Source organism: Zootoca vivipara, chromosome 7 (genome assembly GCF_965207765.1).
Source record: "Zootoca vivipara chromosome 7, rZooViv2.hap1.1, whole genome shotgun sequence".
In the NCBI taxonomy this organism is placed as follows: Eukaryota; Metazoa; Chordata; class Lepidosauria; order Squamata; family Lacertidae; genus Zootoca; species Zootoca vivipara.
The window spans coordinates 8,232,631-8,245,747 of NC_142590.1; positions in this window are offsets into that span (position 1 = coordinate 8,232,631).

Genomic DNA, 13,117 nt, shown 5'->3' on the forward strand with positions numbered 1-13,117 from the left:
TTTAATGCATGACTAAAGTCATGAGTGTCTTAATTTTTTCCTGTTTAAAAAGTGACACCCCCCCCATCCTGGAATCTATTTTACACTCCTAACTAAAGTACCCTTCAGAGCTAACCTTGGTCAAATGGTGGTGGTGCTCAGTGGGATCTGAATAGAAAAGGCACCCAACTTTTCTTACATCAGTGACAACTCCAGTTCTAGCTTTCTGATATTTGGGTGCAGGGGCATGTTGGCTTGTGGCAGTCAAAATGAGCTCACTTTGAAACTCCAGTTCCTTGTTTGATCTCTTATTTGTGTTGCTTGACGACTGTCAGTCCTAGAAGGGCCGCCTTTACATAGGGTGCAGGGGGTGTGGGACACCCGGGCACAAAATTATAGAGGGTGCAAGACACCCACCGCTGAAGCTGCCTAAGCTCTTAACCAGGGGTAGGAAAACTGAGGCCCAGGGGCCGGATCTGGCCCCATCGCCTTCTAAATCCGGCCCACGTACGGTCCGGGAATCAGCATGTTTTTGCATGAGTAGAATGTGTCCTTTTATCTAAAATGCATCTCTGGGTTATTTGTGGGGCATAGGAATTCGTTCATTTTCCCCCTTCAAAATATAGTCCACCCCCCCCCAAGGTCTGAGGGACAGTGGACCGGCCCCCTGCTGAAAAAGTTTGCTGACCCCTGCTCTTAACTATCTACCTGTTATGAAATAATAAATAATTTTGATCAAGCTAGAAAAAAACAAAATACATATATACCTAGGTATAAATGAAATGTGTACCTACTATTTAACTAAAGGGCTTTCGACTTTGTGCGCTCATTTACCAAAGTGACGGTGCTTGTCATTCACAACGGTGGCGCTTGTCAGACTCAACGACGGTGCTTGTCATTCACAACGGAGCATGCAAAATTAACTCTTACATCAAAATATTATGTTACTTATTGTATTGAGCTGCTGTGCAGCAGCAGGGTCAGCGGCACCTTTGACATAACTGATGTTTCTCCTGAGTAGATGCCTAAACAATACTTATACGTTTAAGTGTTGTGTTACAGTTATACCTCCGTTTATGACCACAATTGGTTCCGGGGAGCCGGTCACTCCCCGAGTTTGTTGCTCCCCGAGGCATGATTCTGCGCGTGCGCAAAGCACCGATAGAGTGCTTCTGCGCACGCATGCGCTGCGCAGATCGCTTCTGCACATCCGAGTGCTGCGGAACCTGGATGTAAACACTTCTGGGTCCGCAGTGGTCGGAAACCAAAGCAGTTGCAAACTGAGGCGGTCGCAAACCGAGGTTTGACTGTATTGTATACTTAGGTATAAGTGTATTGTAAATAAATGAACAAAAAAAATTGTTTCTTTTCCCTCCCTTCTTTCGTAAACAAGAGATAAGGCATAAGCATGGTTTCTGACATAAGCATAATAAAAGTTAATTTGGGGGCTAAACTAAATTTGGGGGGCGCTGGGTGGATCTTTGCACCCCGGCGGCGCATATGCTAAAGATAGCGCTGAGTCCCTGGATGTTCCTGGATCCCTGGATGTTCGTGTGGATGCCTGATTATAGTCTTCCAAAGCAACTACTCTATTCCGAACTTTAAAATGGAAAGCGGTCAACAAAAGAGGTTGAAAGACTCTCTCATGGCAAGTCTTTTAAAATGTAGTATAAACACCGACAACTGTGAAACACTGGCCTGCGAGCGCTCCAATTGGAGAACATCCTTTACCAAAGGTGTTGTGGACTTTGAAGACACTCAAACTCAGGACGAAAGGGAGAAATGTGCTTGGCAAATCCACACCATGATCAACTCCCGCCCGGAAACCAATGTCCCCACTGTGGAAGGACGTGTGGATCCAGAATTGGCCTCCACAGTCACTTACGGACTCACTGTGAAAACCATGTTCATGGAAGACAATCTTACTCGGTTACAAGGCGTCGCCAAAGAAGAAGACTTGGATTCCAGTGGCAGCACTGGGGCCAGTGTGTTGTAGTGGTTAAGAGCCGTAGACTCGTAATCTGGTGAACCGGGTTCGCTTCCCCGCTCCTCCACATGCAGCTGCTGGGTGACCTTGGGCTAATCACACTTCTCTGAAGTCTCTCAGCCCCACTCACCTCACAGAGTGTTTGTTGTGGGGGAGGAAGGGAAAGGAGAATGTTAGCCGCTTTGAGACTCCTTCGGGTAGTGATAAAGCGGGATATCAAATCCAAACTCCTCTTCTTCTTCTTCTTCTTCTTCTTCTTCTTCTTCTTCTTCTTCTTCTTCTTCTTCTTCTATAGCAATGATTCGAGAGGGGGCTTCTCTGAAGTTTCTCGTTTGAGTAGCTTCAGGCTTACTTGGCTGGGGTGGGAGAGAAGCAGAGGGAGAAAAATCACATCTGGCTGGCTCTTATCCCAGATGTATTCTCTCCCCTCCATTCATGTTTCCTGCGGCTTCAGGACCATCAAACTAAGGAATGTTTCCATGAGCGTACCTTTCAGAAAGCACAGTATGTGAGCGATATGCCCCAAGAGCACCCCTCTGTTTCTTCCTTTCCTCGGCTTCCACGCTCTGCACAGCTTTCTCCAGCAATTACGTGAAACACTGTCAACATCTTGGCAAGGCTCAACCCCTGGTAGGATGAAAGGCCCTGATTTCCAAGTCCTTGAAACTGAGGAGAAACAAGAAGCATGGTTTATCTATCTGGGAGTGCCAACCTTCACACACAGCTCTGCAACTTAAAAGACTGAGAGCCGTATTGTGAAGAAGAATGTATCTTTAAGATGGCTGTTCAGAGGGCAAAGGGCTTTGACAACAACAACAACAACAACAACAACAACAACAACAACAACAACTTTATTATTTATACCTCGGCCATCTGGCTGGGTTTCCCCAGCCATTCTGCGTAGCTTACAACACACACACACACAATTGTAAAACATTAGACATGAAAAAAATTCCCAATACAGGGCTGCTTTCAGATGTCTTCTAAAAGTCAGATAGTTGTTTATTTCCTTGACATCTGATGGGAGGGAATTCTACAGGGTGGGTGCCATTACCGAGAAGGCCCTCTGCCTGGTTTCTTGTAACTTAGCTTCTCGCAGTGAGGGAACGAGTAGAAGACCCTTAGATGAGGACAGTGTCCAGGCTGAATGATGGGGGTGGAGATGCTCCTTCAGGTATACTGGGCCGAGGCCGTTTAGGGCTTTAAAGGTCAGCAATAACACTTTGAATTGTGCTTGGAAACGTACTGGGAGCCAATGTAGGTCTTTCAAGACCGGTGTTATGTGGTCTTGGCGGCTGCTCCCAGTCACCAGTCTAGCTGCCACATTCTGGATTAATTGTAGTTTCCAGGTCACCTTCAAAGGTAGCCCCACGTGGAACGCATTGCAGTAGTCCAAGCGAGAGATAACCAGAGCATGCACCACTCTGGGGAGACAGTCTGCGGGCAGGTAGGGTCTCAGCCTGCGTACCAGATGGAGCTGGTAGACAGAAAAGCAGGGAGAGGAGTAAATGTTCACATTTGATACCAGAAGGACAAATCATTGGAGTTTAATCCTTGCAAACAGCCTCATTCCCCCACCCAAAGGTGTAATGGGGCAGCAGATCACAGCTTGGGGAGCAGCTATAGTTGAGAGAGCACATACTTTGCATGCAGAAGATCCAGGTTACAAGTGCAGTGGTACCTCGAGTTACAAACACCTCGGGTTACAAACACTTCAGGTTACAAACTCCGCTAACCCGGAAGTAGTACCTTGGGTTAAGAACTTTACCTCAGGATGAGAACAGAAATCGTGTGCTGGTGGCGTGGCAGCAGCCAGTGGCGGAGCTTCATGCTCTGGCACCCGGGGTGGGGGCAGGGCGTGCCTCCCGGAGGGATTAGGAGAGTCCAGGCATTCAGTATCTGTGGAGAATGCACATCAAACACCCCCTATTCGGTCCATCCAAATGCCAAAACAGAACAATCTTTCTTTCCCTATTTTTGTGCGACTGATTATTTGCTCATAAATGCCAGCAGGGTACAAAAATAACCATTGCCAACTAAGCCCATGAGGACCAATTTTGTATTATTTTTTGCACGTGCAGCCATGCTACATTTATTCCCCACAAAAAAAAAAATATATTTTACTCTAATTGGAGCCCTGTTTCTCATCTGTGACTAAGCCCTTCTAATTTTTAGCACCGAATAGTTCAAATTCTGGCATAGGATAAAGGATACCACTTCAGTGCATTACCCCTCCAGAAGAAAATAGGTTCCCTTTTTTGTTCATTTTAAATCAATGGTAAAACAATAAGGCAGAGGCATTAAGGTAAAACATTGTGGTGAAGCCAACTGACAAAGTCACCTTGGTGGGATATGGAGGTGAAACGCCAAATGCACACACCAAGAGGCCCATTTACATATTTAGGGTTCACTGAATAGAACCTGGGGTCATCTAGACAGTGTAAAAAATGGAAGTACCAGGGTAGCATAGGTAAAGGGGCCCCTGAACATCAGGTCCAGTCGTGTCTGACTTTGGGGTTGTGGCGCTCATCTCGCTCTATAGGCTGAGGAAGCCGGCGTTTGTCCATAGACAACTTCCGGGTCATGTGGCCTGCATGACAAAGCCGCTTCTGGCGAACCAGAGCAGCGCACGGAAACGCCGTTTACCTTCCCACCGGAGCGGTCCCTATTTATCTACTTGCACTGGTGTGCTTTTGAACTGCTAGGTTCGTAGGAGCTGGGGCAGAGCAACGGGAGCTCACCCCGTCGCGGGGATTTGAACCACCAGCATGCCCAAGAGGTTCAGTGGTTTAGGCCACAGTGCCACCCGCAGTGTGCTCCTGGGGTGTTGGAAAACATCACATACCAATGGTTTTTTTACTTTTACTTTTTTTAGTTGTTGAGCTTTTTCTATGGATTTTTTTTTAAAAAAAACATTAACCTCCTCTCCACCCCAATGCCACACATCCAGGTTTTCCCAGACATTTTGTCAATTTGACAAAAATCTGCCCAGACGTCATTCTGCTGCCCGAATCCCGGTTGTGTCCAGGAAAATCTGGGTGTATGGCAGCCCTGCTACTCAGAAATAAAAGAATGGTCAGTGAATCACCCTCTTTTCAGTGAACTGCCCTGAGACCTCTGTGTATAGGGTGGTATATAAATTCAATAAATAATAGTACAATTAAACTGCACTCAACTTTTTTCCCTGTCCCCCCTTTCCCCTCTCAAAACTGCTGTCCTCAAACTGCTTTTCTCCCCATACGGGTAAATGCACAGAAACCGATATGTTTTCCTTTCTGAGGGAAAAAAGAAGCTTTAAGTGACAGCTTTAAGAGACCTTCTTGGTTGTGAGTCGTGGAAGACCTGCTCCCTGGTTTGCTGGCCTGGAAGGCGAGGCCTTGACTGACTTTAGTCACAAAACCCGAGGCTGATCTTTAGTGGTTTCTGTCATTATTGATATTCACTTTTTGCATCTTTAGACCTTATTATGATTTAATGCGCTAATGGTTAATTTGGTTCCGTACTTTTTTGATGCGTTTTAGTTATTGTGTATTACCATTTTTCTTATATTTATTTGTAACTAGCTGTTCCCGGCCACGCGTTGTTGTGGCAATCACGCGTTGCTGTGGCAAATAAACAGAACACACGTGTTCTGTTAAATCACCCCACCCCACCCCGACCCATTCATCCTCCCCAAAGCCACGGCTCTCCCCCACTCAGCACCAGACGTCACAACACCTCTCTCTCGGATCCCCCCGTTGTGTGACATCATCTTCCTCCCGTGTGATGGCACCCGTCACCCCGACCCCTCTCTCTCTTCCATCTGCACCCCCCATGTGCATCCTGGGAAGGGCCTGGTCTGTTCCCCTGGCTGGGCAATGCTGGGCAATGCCATGTTATTGTGATGTCACAGATACTCTGTAGCCAATGGCAGCAGCTGAGACATCCTCAGCTGTGCTGCTTTGCCATCCAGCAGATGGTAATACAACTAACTTTGAAAGAAAGTTTTACTAAAAAAGGAGGTCACAGGTGAGACATCTATATAATCTAGGTATATAAAAACACTCGTGTATGGTGTGGCAACATTGTGTCAAATTTTTAAAGCAATCGGTCAAGCACTTTCGGAGAGCATAGATTACCGTAGTCACAAGGTCATCTTTACATTTTTATTTATATAGATTATGTGGCTTTTTTTCATGTTGTAAGCTGCCTCAAGTGTAGCATGAACTATGGAAAGGCGGCATACAAATGAAATGATTTAGGATTTATGCATTCTGTTTAATGATGGGTAAATGGTCAGTAGGGAAAGGGTTAAGCACCCCCTCCCCACCCCCTCTTTTTTCCCTTCCTGATTGCAACAGCTGTTTTTCATATTAAACAAGCAAACAAAAAATATGACTTTTTTGAAGAGCATTTGTTGACAGCCTAATCAGCAAAAGTCCTCTGGGCAGTTGCAACGGAGTAAAAACAATATACAATTAAAACTTTACAATATTAAAACATTAATTAAAACGTTAAAACCCAATCTATTTCCTGCCTAAAAACCAGTGTGTGCAGCATAAGAGCTTTTAGAATGCAGCTTAGACAATATGTCCCAAGAGCAAAAAAACAAAAACAAAACACAACCCATAGTTTTAAAAGGCAGGGCAGAATAAAAAAATCAAGAGAAACCTACACCGAGCTATGCCTAACATGTAGTCTGATCTTTAATCCCAAATGTTAATACATCCAGAGTTCCAAAATGCCATGCATGCTAGCAAAAGTTATAGAGAAATATTGGAGCAAGGAGATTCAAACTTTGATGGAAATCCATTCACCACCAAAAAATGAAACAAAACAATCAGCTGGGGGGGGGGGGGAACACACCCACTAATTGGTTCAAATATGACAAACATTACAATTCACTATAATGTTTCCAGAGACATGAGAAGCTTGCTTTTGGCATTGTAGATCAAATACTGAAAGGTTAAGGTTAAAGCTTACTGGGAAATGATATATAATGAATTGAAAAAGATGTTTAATATAACGTTTGTTTAAAAAAACAACAACCCAGAAGCCTTTCTCTTGGGAATTATAGGGATAGAACTACTGAAACTGTATAGAAACTTACTCATGTAGGCTACTACAGCGGCAAGAATGTTACTCTCCCCAGAATGGAAAGAAACAGAAGTCCCAGCAAAGGAAGAATGGATACAAAAATGTATGGAACATGCGGAAATGATGAAACTTACTGGAAATAAAATTAACAAACATTTTATAAAAGCATGGAAATGGTTTATTGAATATTTACAGATAAATTGTAAACAGATGAGAACATTAGCAGGATTATTGTAACAACCTGCAGTTTTATAAGAGTATATATTTAAAGGTGGTGCTGTGGTCTAAACCACTGAGCCGCTTGGGCTTGCTGGTCAGTGGTTCGAATCCCCGCGACAGGGTGAGCTTCCATTGCTCTGTCCCAGCTCCTGCCCACCTAGCAGTTTGAAAGCACGCCCAAAAGTGCAACTGGATAAATAGTGTAGGTACCGCTCCAGCAGGAAGGTAAATGGCGTTTCCGTGCGCTGCTCTGGTTTTGGTGTTCCGTTGCGTCAGAAGCGGTTTAGTCCTGCTGGCCGCATGACCCGGAAAAACTGTCTGTGGACAAACACCGGCTCCCTCGGCCTGTAAAGTGAGATGAGTGCTGCAACCCCAGAGTCGTCTGCAACTGGACTTAACTGTCCTTTACTTAACTGTCCTTTACCTTTACCTATATTTAAAGCAGATAAATAAATGAGAGCAAATTAAGTTAATTTGGATCTGCAGAAGATAATAATAATAATAATAATAATAATAATAATAATAATAATAATAATTAATACCCTGCCCTCCCCAGTCAAAACCGGGCTCAGGGCGGCTCACACCAATAAAATTACAATAAAACATAAAAAGCAATTGATTAAAATACAGTATTAAAATTTAAAATGCAGCCTGATTTTAAGTAGTCCATAAATCCAAGCCATGAGGGAGGAAAACACAGGGGTCAGACTAAGTCCAACCCAAAGGCCAGGCGGAACAGCTCTGTCTTGCAGGCCCTGCGGAAAGATGACAAATGCCGCAGGGCCCTGGTCTCCTGTGAAAGAGCGTTCCACCAAGTTGTGGCCAATACAGAAAAGGCCCTGGCACTAGTAGAGGCCAATCTAGCCACCTTATGGCTCAGGATCTCCAGAACATTGTTGTTTGTGGACCTTAAGGTCCTCCGCGGGGCATACCAGGAGAGGCGGTCCCGTAGGTACGAGGGTCCCAAACCGCAGAAAGAGGGGGAAGGAAGTCGAGTTTTGAAATGTTAAAATGATTGTAAAATCAGCAAAATGTATAAACCTGAAAAGTATAAATAAAAAGTTTAAAATAAAATAAAAATAAAGAACACCTGTAGCACTGAATATAAAATGATGGTTTTCTCTTCACTGCACCTGAGGCAGAAGGCCAGATCAGGTTGTCCCAGGACATACCATGGGACAAAACAGGACTAGCTAGGGAAGGTTTGGGATGGACAGCAGCTGTCCCTTCTGCATTTACCACCTGAAACAGTCACCAAACTAATGCTAATGGGAAGGATGGACCTGTGATTCCTCTTTCCTGAGTCTCAGGGTTTGAGGCTCCCCACGGCCACCCAACTCATTCTTGTTCTGAATACGGATGCAAATTTCCCAAGAAATTCCCAGCCATCCCAGCCTCTTCATCTCCGGCATATGATATGGAAAGCAAAAAAGCCATCCTATCTATTTCACGGAACTCTTAGAAACAGCATGGTGGGTTCGGCCAAGCCTTAAGCTGCGAGGGAGAAGCTGAAAGCCTATCCGTAGATCATCTGTGGCATGCCTGAACTTCTGCCAAGTTGGATAAAAATAAAATAAGAGAAAATAAGGTCATTTTAAAAAAAATTAAAAATGGGGGTGGGGGTAACATTACATTTGAAAATAGGAGTAATTGTGTTCTATATCTGAAATGGCATCTGAAAATGATTTAGCTGAACAATGTGGTTTCTGATTGGTATTTGAATTGGTTCCAGAACATTTTTAACAACCATCATAAAGATCCCAATTATCTGATCCTTCCCCCTCCCAATCCACCCCCCAGCCTGGTTAGAGAGTTAAGTTTCCCAGAGGGAGATATTTTTCCTCCTTTGCTTTCTGAACCTTCCACACAATTCCAGGACTACACAGGCACATTCCTGTCTAAGTGAAAGCTACTCATGTGCGCAGTAAACGCTTGTTAATGTGTTTGAAATAGCAGGGTTTGCAGACGAGCGCATTTTGTACTCCGGTCTGGTGAATGAGGCCGCCAATTCTAGGCCCACTTGCTATTCCAAGGGCTGCCCACGATTCATTTATGAAGCACTGTAGATCTCAACATTCCTCAAATAATTCCTTACTTAAACAGCACTGTAAAAACCCAACAGTTGCAAGAAATACGAACCAGGAAACCTTTCCTGCTTCAGCGGTATCAGGTCTGAATATCAGACCAATTTCTGATGTGCTTCCCCACAAACATCACCCCCTTTATGTCAGTACAGAGTCCTTAGTACCGATAACAAACCTTGAACATAAATCTGGGCTGGCTGGGAGGTGGAGGTTTTCTTTTCTGGACCAGTTGCCAGATTTTGTGTGTGTGCAGGCCAACGTTTGGGTCTGATTGCCATAATATGTTTGACTACAGCTGGAACTGGAAAAGTTGGCAGAATCGTGTTCACGTGCTTGAGCTATGTAGCTCACTAAGGCTGCAAGCCAAGCTCCACTTACCTGGCAGAAGACCCCCCCCCCCCCAAAATAAATTCAGTAGGATTACAGTGTAAGGACGCTCACAGTGCCGAGCTCTGCTACAACACACCATTGCATTGCATTTCGCTGCCCTCCCAGCTACACTTAACAGAGGCCAGCTGAACTGGTGGTGGAATCTCATATGAATGCTGGTGACAGAATAACATCCTCTACCACATGGGAGGGAAAACGCCAGATCATGGCAGGAGACAGGCAAGCCCACCTTCCCAGGGGCTACTTAAGACCTGTGTGTCCTGGGAAACAAATTGTGTCCTCCCTAAAAGAGGGCATGTGTTGCGGTGAGACCTGGAGACCGACCTCCTGTGTTGTGGGTGGCTAAGATTGCTCAGCCACAACACCCAATCCGTGGGTCCCTCAATGTTGGGTTCAATCTGGCCCATGGGGCGCAGTCTAAATGGATTGAGGGACCTATATATACCCATGCTTGTGACCCAGAACTTCCTCTTTTGGCGCATGCATTCGGAATACACACCCACCTCTCCCTACTTTTAGGGCTTTTGTGCTTGACCTTGCTATGCCGTAGTGTGTCGTCTGTCATTTGGACAGGGGCACGGCAGGAATTTTCCCCACGGCTGATTGGCTGGTGCCATTTGGGTTTCGTCTGCCGCATAGCAAATCGTCACAACTTGTAAGGTTGCGGATAGGCTCTGGTTCAGGTGATAGGGGTGGCAGAACGGATACAAAAACTTACTGAAAAAACCAGAAAATGGAAATGGTTTGTTGAATATTTACAAATAAATTGTAAACAGATAAGAACATTGGCAGGATTATTGTAATAACCTGCAGTCTTATAAGCATATATATTTAAAGTAGATGAATAAATGAGCAAATTAAGTTTATTTGGAATATGCAGAAAATTTAGAAAACCACATTTAAGGAACCGCAGAAAGAGGGGGGAGGAAGTCGAGTTTTGAAATGTTAAAATGATTGTAAAATTATTGAAATATATACAACTGAAAATCATAAATAAAATAATAAAAATGAAGTGTTTTGTAAGTAAACCATTTTATGACTTACTAAGCGTGTGGTCTAGCTTTGTGCTGGGGAAGTGGGATACTTTGGAGAGAAGTATTAAAGGTGGGTTACTTTCAGAGTTCACTGGAAAGGGCACATTTCAAAGATTTTGCATCCCATATTTCCATGCTTTTCTTTGCTGCATGTTTTGCCATGTTAAATCTCTGGTGGGGTTCTCTCACCAAAGAGCCGTTGCCCCCATACTTACTTGGTTTCCAAGGATTTCCCAGCACTAGTAGGGTCAGCCCTGCAGTGTTGCAGGAGAGAATTGCAGGGTAGAATCAGAATCAGATGGGTTCCCTTATGGCTCTTCTTTTCAAAAATTCATTTCTATTAAAGACTAGCTGGCCCTGCACATGTTGCTGTGTGTTAGTCTGTCAAATGGAGGGTAATAGCCCCCCTTCAGATCCCCCTGAGTCTCAGAGTCCCCCTGTTTTACAGGATCTTGTGGCGGAGGCGGGGTTTGTGGGTGTGGGCTAGACTCCATGGGAAGGGAGGAGGAGGAGCTGTGGGAATAACGCCACTTGAGGGCGCTGTTTTAGTTTGTGGAAAAGCAGGTTTTTACCTGCGCAGGTATGAGATGTGAGCAATCCGAGGTTGTGCAAACACTCGGGTAGTGGCATGGACCGTTGTGTCCAAATTCCAGGACAATCGGTCAAGTGGTTTCGGAGAAAAGTGGGGCCCACAGTTTCACCTTTTTAACATTTTTATATAGAGAGATTAAAAGTACATGCCAACGTTGGAAGTCTAGATTTTGGATAACTTTTTGAAACATGGCAACCCTAAAACAGGAGCAACTCAAGAACGTGGGCAGGTCGGTTGGTGGAAGCATGGGGAGGGGTTCTGTTGTTGTTGTTGTTGTTGTTGTTGTTGTTGTTGTTGTTACTATTTATTAAATTTCTATACCACCCTTCAGCCGAAGGTGACAAGATGGTTTACAACAGGCTTCCTCAACCTCGCCCCTCCAGATGTTTTGAGACTACAATTCCCATCATCCCTGACCACTGGTCCTGCTAGCTAGGGGTCATGGGAGTTGTAGGCCAAAAACATCTGGAGGGCCGAGCTTGAGGAAGCCTGGTTTACAATATAAAAACACAAAATACATACCAAAATAACAAAAGGGAATAGTACCCCCCCACACACACACACATACACAGTTTAAAAGGCCATAAATTGTCACCAGTCATCTAAAATTTCGAATAGTCTCCCCTCAGCAGGAGGGGAGCAGGGGGAGTTGAAGAGCCGTTTTCTTTTTTGCTCCTGCTGTTTCCTTTTAGATGGTTTCCAAAGAATGGAAAAAAGGTTCTGGGAGTGGAGAGATGGAAAAATGAATGCTGACCTCAGCATCCCATGTCACCCTCTTTTGTTCAGGGCTTTGCGCATAATTTATGAGGTGTCAGACCAAAATGGCTTTGGGCAGGGCCCATTTTTACACTTCAGTTGCGGTTTCTCTTTCTCCCGCATGGTCTGTCTCCTTAATCAGTGGAGCCTCGCGCCTTCCAGAGATTATTTGTACAGCAAAGTAACTCTACTAAGTTGCAGTTACACCAAGACATGTGTGATCCCCTCCTTTTTCCTTACAGGCCTTTTCATCCCTGATTAGATGGGAAACTCCCTTTTCTTGGGGCTTGGCCATGGAAACGCTCGCTTTGACAAATTGCTCTCTGTGTGTGTGTGTGTGTTTTGAGAAGAGCTGGGAGGGAGGGCACGATTCAGGATTCCTCCATATACTTGAAGAATCAGGAACTCGGGCAACCACCTTCATCAAACCGCAGCAAGCCAGATGCATCTGGATCCTAAGGTTTCTTTGCTGGGAATTGGCGGAAAAAAGGAAAGGAGAGAGAAAAAGAGGCCCCAGCTCAGCCGTCTCCTCCAAATCCGCTGCACGTCTCTTGTCTCTGTAAAAGCGTTCTTGGGACTGAAGCCCTGTTTCCCTTGGCTGGCATGCCCGGCCTCCTGGCTCCTCTTGACATGCAAAGCTGTAGACATTCTGCGGAGTATCTTGCAACCTTGCTTGCCAGGAAAACCCAATGTCTCCACAGAGAAATCTCAGTGGAGGCTCTTCGTATTAAACCTCGGGGAAAGCGTTTGTTCCTGCTTTTTTGGATTTTGGATTTTGGGCCTTTTGAGAGAGAGAGAGAGAGAGAGAGAGAGAGAGAGAGAGAGAGAGAGAGAGAGAGAGAGAGAAAGGAAGGAAGGAAGGAAGGAAGGAAGGAAGGAAGGAAGGAAGGAAGGAAGGAAGGGAAGGCCATGTCAATGGGCTAGCGGGTTTGGGAGCTGGGGGCACTGTCATACAGTGGTTCCGCTCCTTCCTCCTGGGTCGTGTTCAGAACGTGGTGGT